The sequence below is a fragment of the Oncorhynchus masou genome, chromosome 20, assembly GCF_036934945.1.
Source record: "Oncorhynchus masou masou isolate Uvic2021 chromosome 20, UVic_Omas_1.1, whole genome shotgun sequence".
In the NCBI taxonomy this organism is placed as follows: domain Eukaryota; kingdom Metazoa; phylum Chordata; class Actinopteri; order Salmoniformes; family Salmonidae; genus Oncorhynchus; species Oncorhynchus masou.
Window position 1 is genome coordinate 437,436 of NC_088231.1, and position 18,336 is coordinate 455,771.

Genomic DNA, 18,336 nt, shown 5'->3' on the forward strand with positions numbered 1-18,336 from the left:
AATACCTTCTAAGTAAATACATACATTTCGGAAGGAAATGTTTTCTAAGGAAAGGGGAGATCAGAAATGCAGAGCATCAATGTCTCTAACAAATTAACTAAATTGCTAGACTACTTTGATATTAGAAACCGAAACAGTTTTCAGCTCTTATTCGCTGTATTTATGTGATAGCTGCAATACATTGGACTACAACTATTTTTTGACAGCTGAATGCTATCAATGCTCCACCCACGATTTTCAACAGCTGCAAATAAAGAGAACCGGGGAGGTTGTCCAATAAGTTCCATCGTGGAACTCACAGCAAGGACTGCGATCCAATGCGTCATCAATAGTATATGTTTTTCTCATCTTATAGACTATGTATGGACTTTGCGATCGACCTGACTGTATATTGGTGACAAACTTGATGAAAAAATGTCCAAATTTGTACAGCAGTGGTATTCAAACGTTTTCATCCGAAATGCCAAAAACATTATCGGGGGACAGTGGACATCAAACACACATTTCTGCAGAATAACCATTATTCAAATATAAAACATTGATGTTCCCTGGCACATTTTCTGAATAGATGCTATATTGTTTGAGCTCCTTTGTTGGTCTGTCTTCCTCTAACTTTTCAGTCATTGACTGGTGGCCAGAGCTCAGTAATGAATCAGTAGGCCTAATGGAGAAATTAGACATTGATGATATTTTAAATTAACATTAAGTAGCCGTTGATTCTTGAAGAATATAGCTTATAAATGTATCATGACCTTAGTTTAACTGTCTTACCCCATTATATAAACTTGTTTTATACTATTGTTTGTAAACAATTTCGGCCTAATTGTAATCAAGCACTGTATAGATATAAAAAAAAAATGAAACTATAATTTGGATCTCAGGATGGTCGATCCTTGCATCCATAGTTCTGTGTATGAATTTGAGAGTTATTTCTACAGCCCCATCCCTCAGCTGTTTTCCAAAACAAGATTTCTGAGGCTTTTATGTAGTGGTTATGAAGATGCTATGAATGCCCTGGTAAGCCTTGGTGACCCCACACTTTTCCCTTGTGGGGACCGGTGAAATGTCTCCACTTGTCTGGATTCTTCTTGTTTCTTGTTTCACTATCTTTGTAAGGACTATTGGTCCCCACAATGATAGTAAAACACACAAACACGCACACGCACACACACACACACACACACACACACACACACACACACACACACACACGTATACCTCTTATTTTTCCGAATCCACAATAAATGAAAGTAAGCAGGATATGCAGATGAGGCACAGGCACAGCCTCGTGACAAGGAATGACTGTCCCTCTGGGCTTCTAACTTGACATCAAACTGAGGGGTGTGGGGGTAGAACCAGGCCTCATTCCATTCCAAAATTCTGCCCCCTCCCTTCTGCTCTCGTTCACTTGTCATCACAGTCTTGAGGCGACTGGGTGGGTGTTATGCAATACCATCACCTAGTTTCAGCCATATTGCTTTTGTTTCACCTATACTGTCTGGTCAGTTCTGTGAAGGGGTGCAGGAAACTGCCGAATCTACAAATCACATTGCATCATAAATAACAACTCATTATTATTTGTAGATCAGTCAGTCACAACTTACCCATGATACATTACAGTTTTGATGCTCTGGAACATGGCCACATTCTGCATGTGAGAGGAGCTCCAGCTAACAGCTCCTGTCACTCATAGGGAATATTTAAACTCTTGACACCCACCACCTTTCTCTCTAGCTTTGATAACATGAGGGAGAGGTGTGGGGGTTTGACTGCATTTGTCTCTATGGTGTCTTGGTGTCAGTTATGAGTGGGTTCTTTAACTCTCTGACACACCCACATGTTTAAATGACCTCCACAAAGCTGATAAATTTAGGCAGCTATTTAAAATGGGGACGCCCCTCATGCAAGCATGTTGGGATCAGTTACTTACAGTGGGCACATTAAAACAGCAGGTGTTAAATCATGACCAACATTAATCAAAGCCCTGAACAGTCCATGTGGAGATCTTTTAAACCCTTACACATAAACACACACAGACAAATACACCAACACATGGGCAAATGTTCCACAGGAAGTATATCATATTTTTTTGAATAACCTAAATAATGTTATAATGTAGGTAATGTTCATAATGATATGTAGTCCCATTCAAAAGATCAATGGATTTCTGAATGAATTTACTCAAACTCATCTGATGAGATTTTTATCAATGCAAGGGAAGGAACCATGTCAGAGGTCACAAAATATGTAATCCGATTTGATTCTCTCACACCAAAAACAACATAAAATGGCTCCATTTACTATACTAAAATGTCACAAATTTAGATCTATATTTCAAATACTTGAAATGGAAAGACTTGTGTGTATAAGGGCACAAGGCGAGACCCAAATGCAGACACAGGAGGCAGATGGTTGAGCTCCGATATTTATTATACCAAAAGGGAGGAGGCAAAAGGCAGGTCGGGGACAGGCGAAAGTTCATAAACCAGGTCAGAGTACAAACAGTACCAGGGCATAGGCAGGCTCAAGGTCAGGACAGGCAGGGGTTCAGTGAACAGGTCCGAATCCAAACAGTACAAGGGGATAGAGCGGGCATGACAGTGTGTGTGTTAACCAGCTACGCAAGTCTGTCATCTGAGACTATATATTTACAAAATCAAAATAGCTCATAACATAGTTGATCAGTTTCTGTCATACAGTGTTGGAACATACAACAACTATTTTATCCAGAGCTTGTGGAAGGGGCAGTCTTGTGCAGTTGTACAATGGACGCTTTTGGGAACTGAACAACAACACTGTATATTGAACCAAAATGTTTGGCCTTATCATTGTTTATTCATTAAATATTATTTAAATTAAGCTTTATTTTAGCAGGAAGTCAAATTGAGACCAATGCCTCTTTCCCAGGGGAGCCCTGCATGAACACAATGTATAACATTTACAACATTCAAACATACAACGTAATAAAAACACAACACTAAAAGCAATTTAGAAAGCAATCACATTCCTCAACAATGAAGTCTTCCATTAACAACTTGAACTGCACTAGCGGTAACAGCATCAAGGTGCAGAAAGATCTGCAAATCGTTACATACATGGGGCGCAAAAAAACTGAATGCAGATTTGCCTAATTTATTTTACCAGGTAAGTTGACTGAGAACACGTTCTTATTTGCAGCAACGACCTGGGGAATAGTTACAGGGAGAGGGATGAATGAGCCAATTGTAAACTGGAGATTATAAGGTGAACGTGATGATTTGAGGGCCAGATTGGGAATTTAGCCAGGACACCAGGGTTAACAGCCCTACTCTTACGATAAGTGCCATGGGATCTTTAATGACCTCAGAGAGTCAGGACACCCGTTTAACATCCCATCCAAAAGACAGCACCCTACACAGGGCAGTGTCCCCAATCACTGCACTGCCCTGGGGTATTGGGGAATTTTTTTAGACCAGAGGGAAGAGTGCCTCCTACTGGCCCTCCAACACCACTTCCAGCAGCATCTGGTCTATCATCCAGGAACTGACCAGGACCAACCCTGCTTAGCTTCAGAAGCAAGCCAGCAGTGGTATGCTGCTGGCAGCATAATTCCATAGTGATCAATGGGACCTCTAGAGAGAATGAAAGAAAGAAAGAGAGAAAAAGGGAGAGAGAATTAGACTTACATACTTACATTCACAAAGGACACCGGATAAGAGGAGAAATACTCCAGATTTAACAGGCCGACCCTAGCCCACCGACACATAAACTATTTCAGCATAAATACTAGAGGCTGAGACAGGAGGGGTCGGGAGACACTGTGGCCCCATCCCGACGATACCCCCGGACAGGGCCAAACAGGCAAGATATAACCCCACCCACTTTGCCAAATCACAGCCCCATACCACTAGAGGGATATCTTCAACCACCAACTTACATTCCTGACTCAACCCATTCAAGTGACGCACCCCTCCTAGGGATGGCAAGGAAGAGCACCAGTAAGCCAGTGACTCAGCCCCTGTAATCGGGTTAGAGGCAGAGAATCCCAGTGGAGAGATGGGAACCGGCCAGGCAGAGACAGCAAGGGCGGTTCGTTGCTCCAGTGCCTCTCTGTTCACCTTCACACTCCTGGGCCAGACTACATTCAATCATAGGACCTACTGAAGAGATGAGTCTTCAATAAAGACTTAAAGGTCGAGATCGAGTCTGCGTCTCTCACATTGATAGGTAGACCATTCCATAAAAATGGAGCTCTACAGGAGAAAGCCCTGCCTCCTGCTGTTTGCTTATAAATTCTAAGGACAGTAAGGAGGCCTGCGTCTTGTGACTGTAGCGCACGTGTAGGTATGTACGGCAGGACCAAATTGGAAAGATAGCTAGGAGCAAGTCCATGTAATGCTTTGTAGGTTAGCAGTAAAACCTTGAAATCAGCCTTAGCCTTAACAGGAAGCCAGTGTAAAGAGGCTAGCACTGGAGTAATAATGTAGAGCATTGCAGTAGTCTAATCTAGAAGTGACAAAAGCATGGATACATTTTTCTGCATTATTTTTGGACAGAAAGTTTCAGATTTTTGCAATGTTACGTAGATGGAAAAAAGCTGTCCTTGAAACAATCTTGATATGTTCGTCAAAAGAGAGATCAGGGTTCCGAGTAACGTCGAGGTCCTTCACAGTTTTTTCTTCACTGTACTTTTTGCAAACTGGAAACCATATATCCTGAGGCTGCATTTAGTGTAGCTGGGGATTTTAACAAAGCTACTTTGAGAACAAGGCTATCTAAATTCTATCAGCATATCGATTGCAGTACACGAGCGAGTAACACGCTCGACCATTGCTACTCTGACTTCCGCGATGCTTACATCACCTTCCTTTTGGCAAATCTGACCATGACTCCATCTTGTTGATCGCCTCCTCTAGACAGAAACTAAAACAGGAAGTGCCCGTGCTTAGGTATATCCAACGCTGGTCTGACCAATCAGATTCCACGCTTCAAGATTGCTTCAACACCATAGTGCCCTCAAAAGGTCATCAATAAGCTAAGGACCCTGGGACTAAACACCTCCCTCTGCAACTGGATCCTGGACTTCCTGACAGGCCACCCCCAGGTGGTAGGGGTAGGTAACAACACATCCACCACGCTGATCCTCAACATGGGGGCCCCTCAGGGGTGCATGCTCAGTCCCCTCCTGTACTCCCTGTTCACTCATGACTGCACGGCCAGGCACGACTCCAACACCATCATTAAGTTTGCCGATGACACAACAGTGGTAGGTCTGATCACAGACAATGAGGAGACAGCCCATAGGGAGGAGGTAAGAGAGATGGCCGTGTAGTGCCAGGACAACAACCTCTCCCTCAACGTGATCAAGACAAAGGAAATTATTGTGGACTACAGGAAAAGGAGGGCCGAGTACACCCCCATCCTCATAGACGGGGCTGTAGTGGAGCAGGTTGAGAGTTTCAAGCTCATTGGTGTCCACATCACCAACAAACTAATATGGTCCAAGCACACCAAGACAGTTGTGAAGAGGGCACGACAAAACCTATTCCCCCTCAGGAGACTGAACAGATTTGGCATGGGTCCTCAGATCCTCAAAGGGTTCTACAGCTGCACCATTGAGAGAATCCTGACTGGTTGCATTACTGCCTGGTATTGCAACTGCTTCGGCCTCCGACCGCAAGGCACTACAGAGGCTGGTGCAAACGGCCCCGTACATCACTGGGGCCAAGCTTCCTGCCATCCAGAACCTCTATACCAGGCGGTGTCAGAGGAAGGCCCTAAAAATTGTCAAAGACTATAGCCACCCTAGTAATAGACTGTTCTCTCTGCTACCGCATGGCAAGCAGTAATGGAGCGCCAAATCTAGGTCCAATAGGCTTCTAAACAGCTTCTACCCCCAAGCCATAAGACTCCTGAACAGCTAATCAAAGAGCTAGCCCAGACTATTTACATTGCCCTCCCGCTCTCTCCCTCTTTTACACCGCTGCTAATCTCTGTTGTTATCATCTATGCATAGTAACTTTAATAACTCTACCTACATGTACATATTACCTCAACACCATTGCCCCAGCACATTGACTCTGTACCGGTACCCCCTCTGTATGTAGTCTCGCGGTTGTTATTTTACTGCTGCCCTTTAATTACTTGTAACTTTTATTTCTTATTCTTATCCATATTTTTTAAAACTGCATTGTTGGTTAGGGGCTCATGTTAGTGTAACGGATGTGAAACGGCTAGCGTAGTTAGCAGTGCGCGCTAAATAGCGGTTTAATCGGTGACGTCACTTGCTCCGAGACCTTGAAGGAGTAGTTCCCTTTGCTCTGCAAGGGCCGCGGCTTTTGTAGAGCGATGGGTAACGATGTTTCGAGGGTGACTGTTGATATGTGCAGAGGGTCCCTGGTTCGCGCGAGGGGACGGTCTAAAGTTATACTGTTACAAAGGCATAATCAATTATTCTAATTCATTAAACATTTGTACAGCCCCAAATCATGACTGCTAGGGGAATACTGACACTCGTAAGGTTGGCACATGTGACAATTTTATTTTATTTGATTACGTGACCTGGGATATGTTCTGGGTAGCCTGAGAGAATGACATTGACATATACGCTGACTCTGTGAGCGAGTTTTACAAGGAAGTGTATAGAAAATGTTGTACCCAATGGGACTTTAAAATCTTCCCTAACCAGAAACTGGGGATTGATGGCAGCATTCGCGCAAAACTGAAAGCACGTCCCACCGCATTTAATCATGGACTGTGGAGGCGCACTGGAGGCCTGATGCGTGGGACCAGTACAGGTGGCACCGGGCTGATGACACGCACCTCAGGGCGAGTGCGGAGAGGAGGCACAGGACGCACTGGATTGTGGAGGCGCACTGGAGGTCTAGAGGGCAGAGCTGGCACAACGCGTCCTGGCTGGATGCTCACTTTAGCCCAGCAAGTGCGGGGCGCTGGCACAGGACGCACTGGGCAGTGAAGACGCACTGGTGATACAGTGCGTAGAGCCGGCGCAGGATATCCTGGACCGAGGAGATGTACTCCAGTACATCATGTATCACCAGTGCGGCTTCACTGCCCTGGCTGGATGCTCCCTTTCGCACGGCAAGTTCGAGGAGCTGGCATAGAACACACCGGCTGTGAATGCGCACTGGAGACACAGTGCAGCATCACCGCATAAAATGGTGCCTGACCGGTCACACGCTCCCCACCGTAAGCACGGGGAGTTGGCTCAGGTCTAAACCCTGACTCCGCCAATCTCCCCGTGTACCCCCTCCCAAATATGTTTTGGAGCTGCCTCTCGGGCTTCCGTCGTTGACTTAACTCCTCGTATCGTCGCCGTTCCTCTCTCGCTGCCTCCACCTGCTCCCTTGGACGGTGATGCTGTCTGGCCTGCGTCCAGGGTCCTTCTCCATCCAGGATGTCCTCCCATGTCCACTCCTCCTGGCAACGCTGCTCTGTCCGTTTTTGGTGGGATCTTCTGTCACGATCGTTGTAATGAGTAGACCAAGGCGCAGCCTGCGTAGAGTTCCACATATATTTTTTTTATAAACCGAAACTCACAGAACAAAACAAAGCACAAACGAAACATGACGCTATTGGTGTGCAAACAGGCAACTAACTGTAGACAAGATTCCACAAACACAATGGGGAAAATGGCTATATAAACATGATCCCCAATCAGAGACAACGATAAACAGCTGCCTCTGATTGGGAACCATATAGAAATACAATTCACCTAGATGACCCACCCTAGTCAGTATCACGCCCTGACAAACATAGAGAATAAAACAGCATTCCAAGGTCAGGGCGTGACAGTATGTGACCAATAAAATTTGAATTGGTTTTAATTCAATGTAAATTGTACTTAACATTAACAATCTTAACAATCAGTTGAAAAACGTTGTGATTATGGTGGCCCAGAGGGTAATTACTGTAGGAGCTGTTTTGGGGAAACGTGTCATTCGGGACAAACCATTACACTATGTAGAAAACATTGAAGCGAACTGAACACACCCCAGCTGTCTTGTAATGTTTCCCTTATGGAATGTAATTCCTTGAGCACATTCTTTGAGAACATACTGTAGGAATCAAGATTATTTGCATGTGAAAATGTCATGGGGTGCATTTGCTTCATTGTTTACATTTTTTTTGCAGGCCCATTCTTTGATGGTATGCACATTTTACAGTGTGTGGTTTTACTCTAATTGGAGTATTCCAGTGAGCCCTACCTTATATTACAATCTACTTCCCCCTTGTGGTGGACTATATGTACAAAATCCATTTTAGGAGAACATTTCCACTGAAACAGTGCTTTGTCCACAAGTCAATGAATGACTGAAATATGCACACAGTGCCTCACAAAATTATTCATACCCCTTGGATTTCCTCACATTTTATGTTAAAGTGGGATTAAAATGGATTTAACTGTAAAAAATAAAATGTCAAAGATCTACACAAAATACACAGTCAAAAAACAAATAAAGCTTTTAATGATAGAAATGAAATAACTCAAATAAAGTTCTCTAATGAGTAACATGAGTAATGAGTAACATCACATGTTAGAAACACCTTTGGCAACAATTACAGTTGTGAGTCTTCTTGGGTAAGTCTCTAAGAGCTTTACACAACTGGATTGTGCAATATTTGTCCATTATTCTTTTCATAATTCTTTAAGATCTGTCAAGATGTTAGGGATCATGACTCGACACCAAATGTCATGTCTTGCCATACATTTGCAAGCAGACTTAAGTCCGGGACATTAACATAAACATTAACTGTTTTCATGGTAAGCAACTCCAGTTGGTCTTGTTGAAGGTTATTGTCCTGATGAAAGGTGAATTCCTATCCCAGTGTCAAGAGGTTTTCATCTAAGATTTTGCCTGTGCTTAGCAGCATCCTGTTTCTTTTTTTCCTGAAAACCTCCCAAGCATTTGTCAAGCATGCACATACCATGATGCAGCCACCACTATGCTTGAATATAAGGAAGCAGTTACTCAGTGATGTGTTATGTTTGATTTGCCCTAAACATGGGGGTGGCAGGTACCCTAGCGGTTGGAGCGTTGGTACAGTAACCGAAAGGTTGCTAGATCGAATCCCTGAGCTGACAAGGTGAACATCAGTTGTTCTGCCCCTGAACAAGGCAGTTAACCCACTGTTTGTAGGTTATCCTTGTAAATAAAAATGTGTTCTTAACTGACTTTCCTTGTTTAAATAAAAATGTCAGTTGGCTTTTGAAATATTGAAATATTCCAAAACATGCATCTTGTATGAAGAAAAAAAACACTGTAAAGGAATACACTTTTTGGCCTAAATGCAAAGCCTTCTGTTTTTTAAATTTAATTTAACAAGGAAAGTCAGTTAAGAACACATTTTTATTTACAAGGTAGCAAGTCCGGGGAACATGTCAGGGTTCCATAGCCGCAGGCAGAACAGTTGAAACTGGAGCAGCAGCACGGCCAGGTGGACTGGGGACCACAAGGAGTCATCAGGCCAGGAAGTCCTGAGGCATGGTCCTAGGGCGAGAAAGAGAATAAGAGAGAGATAGAGGGAGCTTACTTAAATTCACACAGGACACTGGATAAGACAGGATAAATACTCCAGATATAACAGACTGATCGTAGCCTCCCGACACATAAACTATTGCAGCATAAATACTGGAGGCTGAGACAGGATGGGTCGGGAGACACTGTGGCCCCGTCCGACGATACCCCTGGACAGGGCCAACCAGAATACAATATTTGTGTTCTGTATATTTGCAATTTAGGCCATTATTTTGGAGTCACTACAATGTTGTTGATCCATCCTTCATTTTCTCCCATCACAGCCATTGAACTCTGTAACTTTAAAAAAAAAAATCACCAATGGCCTTATGGTAACATTCCTGAACAGTTTTATTCCTGTCCTGGAGCTGTATTCAGAAGGAAGACTATCTTTGATGTATCTAGGTAGTTTAATACATCATCCACAGCATAATTATTGTGGCCGCTTTGCGTGATGTATTGTTGTCTCTATCTTGCCTTTGTGCTGTTGTCTGTGCCCAATAATGTTTGTACCATGTTGTGCTGCTTCCATGTTGTGTTGCTAACATTGTTGTCGTCATGTGGTGTGGATAGCAATGCTGTGTTGTCATGTGTTGATGCCATGCTATGTTGTTGTCTTAGGTCCCTCTTTATGTAGTGTTGTTGTGTCTTTCTTATCGTGATGTGTGTTTTGTCCTACATTTGTATCTTTAATCGCCCGTCCCTGTGGGAGACCTTTTGCCTTTTGGTAGGCCGTCGTTGTAAATACGAATTTGTTCTTAACTGACTTGCCTAGTTAAATAAAGTTTAAATAAAAAATGTAATAAAAAATAAATTAACTTGACCATGCTTAAAGAGATATTCACTGTCTGATTTGTTATGGTTATCCATGTACCAATCGCTGCCCATCTTTATGAAGCTTATGAGGAAAAGCTCCCCTGGTCTTTGTAATTGAATCTGTGCTTGAAATTCAATACTTGACTGAGGGACCTTATACATGTTGTATGTATGGGGGACAGAAGAATGGGTGTCAAACCCTATTATTTCTTACAGAGTGAGTCCATGTAACTTATTATGTGATTTGTTAAGACTCACTCTCTTTTCTTGCCCTCCTGGTTTTGACCCTTGCCTGTCCTGACTCCGAGCCCACCTCAGAGTCAGCTTCGTGGGCTGATGGAAGGAGTCCAAACGTTGGCTGAGTGCCATGAACATGCTGCTGGAGCAATTCCGCAGTTCATCTGGGGGGCAGCCTGCCACGGTGGTAACCCCACTGCTCCTCAGCAACTCGGAGGTTAGCAGCGCTGCCCCACCAGCCACTTTCCCGGGAGCCCCGGTTACCTCCTCCGGAACGCTTCAATGGAGAGCCGAGCACCTCTTAGCATTTTTAGCTCAGTGTGCCCTCATTATCGAGTTTCAGCCCTCCTCCATCCCCTCGGATTACTCCAAAATAGCCTATCTCATCACCCTGATGTCTGGAAGGGCTCTACCTGGGTTACCACTGTATGGGAAGAACAGCCGTCCATATGTGTGAGCCTGGAGGGGTTCATGGGAGAGGTGAGGAAAGTTTTTGATGCCTAGTTCTCCGGGAGGAAAGCTGCCCGAAAGCTAATCCAGCTCCGGCTATGTGGTGGATTTCCGTACATTGGCAGCGGAGAGTGCGTGGAACCCGGAAGCACTGTTCAACATGTTCCTGCACCGCGTCTCGGAGGATGTTAAGGATGAGCTTGCGGCTCGGGAGTTACTCACGGATTTTGACTCCCTCATCGCTTTGACCATCTGCATAAATCCCGGAAGTCCACAATGGTCCAGTGGCCGAGAGCACCCGAGATTCCCCCGACCTTCCTCAAGAGTCACCGAGGAGGGCAGAGGCACTGTTTTCTGAGCTCATGCAACTAGGCAGGGCTGGGCTGTCGCCGGCTGAACGGCAACACAGGATCAGCACAAGGAGCTGCCTGTATTGCAGGACTTTTGGTGAATTCGTGTCCACGTGCCCGGTAAAAGATCAGGCTCACCAGTAGGAGTGAGTACTCTGGTGGGACATATAGGGATCTTTTCTGCTTCCCTCACTCGCACCCCTTTTCATGTCATTCTGCTGTGGGGTAACAAGGCCAAATTTCTCCGGGTCCTCATTGAGGATGAGAGCTTTTTGGATGCCACACTGGCTTCCGAGCTGAACATTCCCACTCAGACTTTCTCCATTCCCGTGGATGTTAGAGCTTTAGGCGGGCGCTCTATATGTCAGCTCACCCATAACACCACTCCCATCAACCTACGTGTGTCAGGGAATCACAGTGAGACCATTCAGTTCCTGCTCATCAAGTTCCCCCAGATTCCTGTGGTTTTGGGATTCTCCTGTCTCCAGCGACACAACCCACTTATCAACTGGTCTACGGGTGCCATCATGGGCTGGAGTCCGTTCTGCCACACCCACTGTCTGAAGTCGGCGCAACCTGCACCGAGACAGCAAGTCCCGGGCCACTTCCCTTCCGCCGTACCGCACCTATGACTGCGGGATTGACCTTCTCCCTAGCACCACACCACACTAGGGTGTCTATACTCACTGACGGGACCTGAAACCAAGGCTATGGAGGACTACATTGGGGACTCCCATGCTACTGGATTTATCCGTGTCTCCTCTCCCGCTGGCTCGGTGTTCTTCTTCGTGGAGAAGAAGGACAAGACCCTGCGCCCATGCATTGACTACCAGGACCCCACAACATCACGGTAAGGAACCGTTATCCACTACCACTCATTTCCTTGGGGGGCCATGGTGTTCTCCAAGCTGTATCTACGTACTGCCTACCACCTGGTGCGGACATGAGAGGGGGATGAGTGGAAGACCGCCTTCAATACGGCCAGCGGCCACTATGAATATCTGGTCATGCCCTTTGGCCTCACCAACACCCCTGCCGTGTTCCAGGCTCTGGTGAATGACATTCTCCGCGACATGCTGAACCGGTTCGTCTTCGTCTACATTGATGACATCCTCGTCTTCTCCCGCCCTCCCCAAGAACACGTGCTCCATGTCTGGCAGGTTTCCCAGCGCCTTCTGGAGAACCAGTTATTTGTTAAGGCGGAAAAGTGTGAGTTCCATCGGTCCACCATTCCCTTTCTGGGCTACATTATCTCTGCTGGGAGCATCAAGATGGATCCCGAGAATGTGAAAGCGGTGGTAGATTGGCCCCAGCCTACGTCCAGGGTGCAGTTGCAACTCTTCCTGGGGTCCACCAATTTTTATTGCCGCTATATCCAGGGTTACAGCACCCTGGCCTCCCCCTTGTCCGCCCTCACCTCTACCAAGGTTCCGTTCACGTGCTCCACAGCCACTGACTAGGTGTTCCGAGACCTTAAACACCGCTTCACCACGGCTCCGATCCTGGTTCATCCGGGAACCTTCCCGTCAGTTTGTGGTGGAGGCAGATGCTTCGGATGTCGGAGCTGTTCTGTCCCAACGTTCTGCCCTGGACTTTAAGCTGCCCTGGACTTTAAGCTACGACATCCCTGCACCTTCGCAGTCTATCACAGTGCCATCCATTTTGTCACCAAAGCCTTATATACTAGCCACCACTGCAACCTGTATGCTCTCGTTCGCTGGCCCTCACTTCATATTCATCGCCAAACACTGGCTCCATCTATAAGTCTTTGCTAGGTAAAGCCCCACCTTATCTCAGCTGGGCTGGCGCTCTCACTGGTCACCATAGCAACACTCACCTGTAGCACGCGCTCCAGCAGGTATATTTCACTGATCATCCCCAAAGCCAACACTTACTTTGGCCGCCTTTCCTTCCAGTTCTCTGCTGCCAATGACTGGAAATAATTGCAAAAATCACTGAAGCTGGAGACTTATTGTCACGGTCGTCGTTGGAAGTAGACCAAAGTGCAGCGTGATGAGCGTACATTTTATTTTATTGTGGAATGACGCCAACAAAACAAGAAACAAAATGAACAACCGTGAAGCTTACATGGCTAAGTGCCAAACACAAACACAGGGCTACCTAAGTATGATTCCCAATCAGAGACAACGATAGACAGCTGGCCCTGATTGAGAACCATACCCGGCCAAAACATAGATATAAAGAAACATAGAAAACAAAAAATAGAATGTCCACCCCACATCACACCCTGACCTAACCAAATAGAGAACTAAAATGTCTCTCTAAGGTCAGGGCATGACAGTACCCCCCCCCAAAGGTGCGGACTCCGGCCGCAAAACCTGAACATAGAGGGGAGAGTCCAGCAGACCCCGCTCCACCTCTGGCTCACCCCGCTTGGTGGCGCCTCTGGTGTGGGGACCCTTTCCCCCGACCCCGAACTGGGGACCCTCGCTGCGGGCCCCGGGCTGGGGACCCTCGTTGCGCGCCCCGGACTGGGCACCCTCGTTGCGGGCCCCGGACTGGGCACCCTCGTTGCGGGCCCCGGACTGGGCACCCTCGCTGTGGGCCCCGGACTGGGCACCCTCGCTGCGGGCCCCGGACTGGGCACTCTCGTTGCGGGCCCCGGACTGGGCACGCTCGCTGCGGGCCCCCGGACTGGGCACCCTCGCTGCGGGCCTCGGACTGGGCACCCTCGCTGCGGGCCCCGGACTGGGCACCCTCGTTGCGGGCCATGGATCATCACTGGAGGCTTCTTGTCATGGATCATCACTGGAGGCTGCTTGCCATGGATCATCACTGGAGGCTTTGTGCCATGGATCATCACTGGAGGCTTGGTGCATGGGGCGGGCATCGGATACCCTGGGCGGTGAAGACGCACTGGCGGTCTCGAGCACAGAGCTGGCACAACCAGTTCTGGCTGGATGCCCACTTCCACCCGGCAAATGCGGGACACTGGCACAGAGCACACCGGCCTGTGAATGCTCACTCGAGACACCGTGCGCCTCACCCCATAACACGGTGCCAGACCAGTCACATGCTCCCCACGGTAAGCATGGGGAGTTGGCTCAGGTCTAAACTTTGTCTCCGCCAATCTCCCCGTGTACCCCCCCTCCCAAAAAATGTTTTTGGGAGCTGCCTCTCGGGTTTCCGTGACCGGGTCTTGTCCCCTGCATCAGCTGTCAGAGCAGCTTACCAATCACTGTACACAGCCAATCTGTAAATAGCCCATCCAACTACCTCATCCCCATACTGTTATGTATCTTCTTCCTCTTTTGCACCCCAGTATCTCTACTTGCACATGATCATCTGCACATCTATCACTCCAGTGTTAATGCTAAATTAACATCCATCCAGTACCGTTGCCCCACCTCTGGTTTTCTGACCCCGGCCTGCCTTGACCTATCTATTGCCTGCCCCTGTTTGGAACATTAAACTATTGTTTATTCGACGGGGTCTGCATCTGGGTCTTCCCTTCATATCTGATAGTAATCACATCTTTATTAATCTTTAAAAAAAAAATGTTCTCCCACTTTGACAGAGTATTTTGAGTAGATTGTTGACAAAACATGTCAATTAAATCTATTTTAATTCCACTTTGTAACACAATACAATGTGAAGAAATCCAAGGGGTATGAATACTTTTGCAAGGCACTATAAAAAACAATTTATAACAGAAGAACTGCCCTGACATTGCTAATCTGTATAATTTCTTTGCCGATTAAAAATATTCTACATCTGGACGACAGCCTTACTTGACTTAGTTTGTTGTTTATGGTGTTTTGCTTAAGTATGTATGCAGCATTGTCAGAGCCAGAACTGCTCATAGAGCAGGAGATGGTTTCTGTAACTTCAGGCAGCTTGATGCACAAGTACACCTCCTGAACCGGACGCTATAGTTTATTTCATGGCCTTATCATCGATCCATCTTCTTAATGCTGAGAGCCAAGCAGAGCGGCATCAGTCTTTGCTGACTCAAATGGGGATCAAACCCCCAACCTTCCAATATCAGGGCTGACACTAACCACAAGGCAACGTAGTTTGTCTGAGTTGTTCTGCTGAAAGAGTTGATATTCTAGAGGTAATGAGAGAGAATCCCCTGGCTGACCTATTATCTCACTGAGATAATGCATCCTTTTCCTACAGTGTCCTTTTCTCTCTTGATTGCTACATTAGCCTAATGCAATCGCATTGCACATGTCAGTACAATTAGCCCTCACTTAGTCATTAAGGTTGGCCAGTCTTATTTGTAATGGGCATGGTAACCATATTCTACAAAGAGGATTGTGTACAGTCTATTCAAATCAAATCACATTTTATTGGTTGTGTACACAGATTTGCAGATGTTATCGCAGGTGCAGTGAAATGCTTGTGTTTCTAGCTTCAACAGTGCAGTAACACCTAACAATAGATAATAATAACAATATTACACATATAATGCAGAAAAACTAAGAAATATCAGAATGCGCAATGTCAGAGACCGGAATATGTTTTGTATGGAAACATTATTAAAGTGGCCAGTGTTCAATGACTAGAACACAATATTTACATATAAAGTGGGGAAAGTGGTATGTAAACATTGTCAGGGTCCTGTGTGTAGCTGGTGTAGAGAGTCAGGCGCAGGACAGCAGATATGAGTAATCACCGTATTTTTACTCAAAATATCAAAATACAAAGTAACATCACGAGCACACCATGACAGACCGAAAATACAATAAACAATCACTCACAAATACAACATGGGGAACAGAGGGTTAAATAATAAACAAGTAATTTAGTTGAGTGAAGCCAGGTGTGAAAAAGACAAAGACAGAACAAATGGAAAATGGATCGGCGGTGGCTAGAAAGCTGGTGACGTCAACTGCCAAACGTCTCCCGAACAAGGAGAGGGACCGAGTTCGGCAGAAGTCGTGACAAACATTTTTTAAAGTGACCAGTGTTCAATGACTCTATGTACATAGGGCAGCAGTCTCTAAGGTGCAGAGTAGAGTAGCAGGTGGTAACTGGTTGAGAACAGTAACTAAGGTTAGTGGTGAATGTTTAACAGTCTGATGGCCTGGAGGTAGAATTTGTTTCTAAATTTCTTGTTCCCGGGATTTGATGCACCTGTACTGTCTCCACATTCTAGATAGTGGGGTGAACAGGCTGTGGCTCGGGTGGCTGAGGTCCTTGATGATCTTATTGGCCTTTCTGTGACACCAGGTGCAGTAGATGTCCTGGAGGGCAGGCAATGTGCCCTCAGTGATTCGTTGGGCTGACCGCACAACCCTCTGGAGATCCCTGCGATTGCTGATGTTACAGTTGCAGTACCAGGATGCACGACAGGATGCTGTCAATGGTGCATCTGTAGAAGTTTGTGAGGGTCTTAGGTTCCAAGACAAATTTCTGCAGCCTCCTGAGGTTGAAGAGGGGCAGGTTGTGAGTGATGTGCACACCGAGGAACTTGAAGCTTTTGAATCTCTCCACTGTGGCCCTTTCGATATGGATGGGGACGTGCTTTATCTACTGTCTCCTGTAGTCCACAATCAGCTCATTTGTTTTGTTGACGTTGAAGGAGAGGTTATCTTTTTGTCACTACTCCGCCAGGGTTCTCAACTCCTCCCTGTAGGCTGTCTCACTGTTATTGTTTTTCAGGCCTAGCACTGATGTGTCGTCAGCAAACTTGATGATTGAATTGGAAACGTGCGTGGCCACGAAGTCATGGGTGAACAGGGAGCACGCACTTCTGTGGGGCCCCCGTATTGAGGATCAGCGTGGCGGATATGTTGTTTCCTACCCTTCACCACTTGGGGCAAGCCCGTCAGGAAGTCCAGGACCCAGTTGCACAGGGAGGGGTTCAGAACCAGGGACCTGAGCTTAGTGAAGAGCTTGGAGGGTACTATGGTTTTGAAGACAGAGCTGTAGTCGATGAACAAAATTCTTACATACAGTTGAAGTCAGAAGTTTACATACACTTAGGTTGGAGTCATTAAAACTCATTTTCAACCACTCCACAAATTTCTTGTTAACAAACTATAGTTTTGGCAAATCGGAAAGAACATCTACTTTGTGCATGACATAAGTAAATATTCCAACAAAACTATAGTTTTGTTTACAGTATCACAATTCCAGTGGGTCGGAAGTTTACATACACTAAGTTCACTGTACTTTTAAACAGCTTGGAAAATTCAAGAAAATTATGTCATGGCTTTAGAAGCTTCTGATAGTTAAAGGCACATGGCAGCCCACTTGGAGTTTGCCAACAGGCACCTAAAGGCTCTCAGACAATGAGAAACAATATTCACTGGTTTGATGAAACCAAGATTGAACTATTTGGCCAGAATGCCAAGCGTCACGTCTGGAGGAAACCTGGCACCATCCCTTCGATGAAGAATGGTGGTGGCAGCATCATGCAGTGGGGATGTGCTTCAGCAGGAGGGACTAGGAGAATCATCAGGACTGAAGGAAAGATGAATGTAGCAAAGCACAGAGTTCCTTGATGAAAACCTGCTCCAGAGCTCTCAGGACCTAAGACTGGGGTGAATGTTCATCTCCCAACAGGACAACGATCCTAAGCACACAGCCAAGAGAATGCAGGAGTGGCTTTGGGACAAGTCTCTGAATGTTCTTGAGTGGACCAGCCAGAGCCCGGACTTGAACGCAATCGAAAATCTCTGGAGAGACCTGAAAAAAGCTGTGCAGCGATGCTCCCTATCCAACATGACAGAGCCTGAGAGGATCTGTGAGGCAAGCTTGTAGCGTCATACCCAAGAAGACTAGAGGCTGTAATTTCTGCCAAAGGTTCTTCAACAAAGTACTGAGTAAAGGGTCTGAATACTTATTGTTAGTAGAAAAAATAATATCATTTTCAAAATGTTTGTAGTATACATTAAGAGCTCAGTATTTGAACTATTTATTTTATTCAGTCTTTTTGCTAATCTTTATCAATGGTTCCACAATTTGGGAGGTCAGTTAAGAACAAATTATTA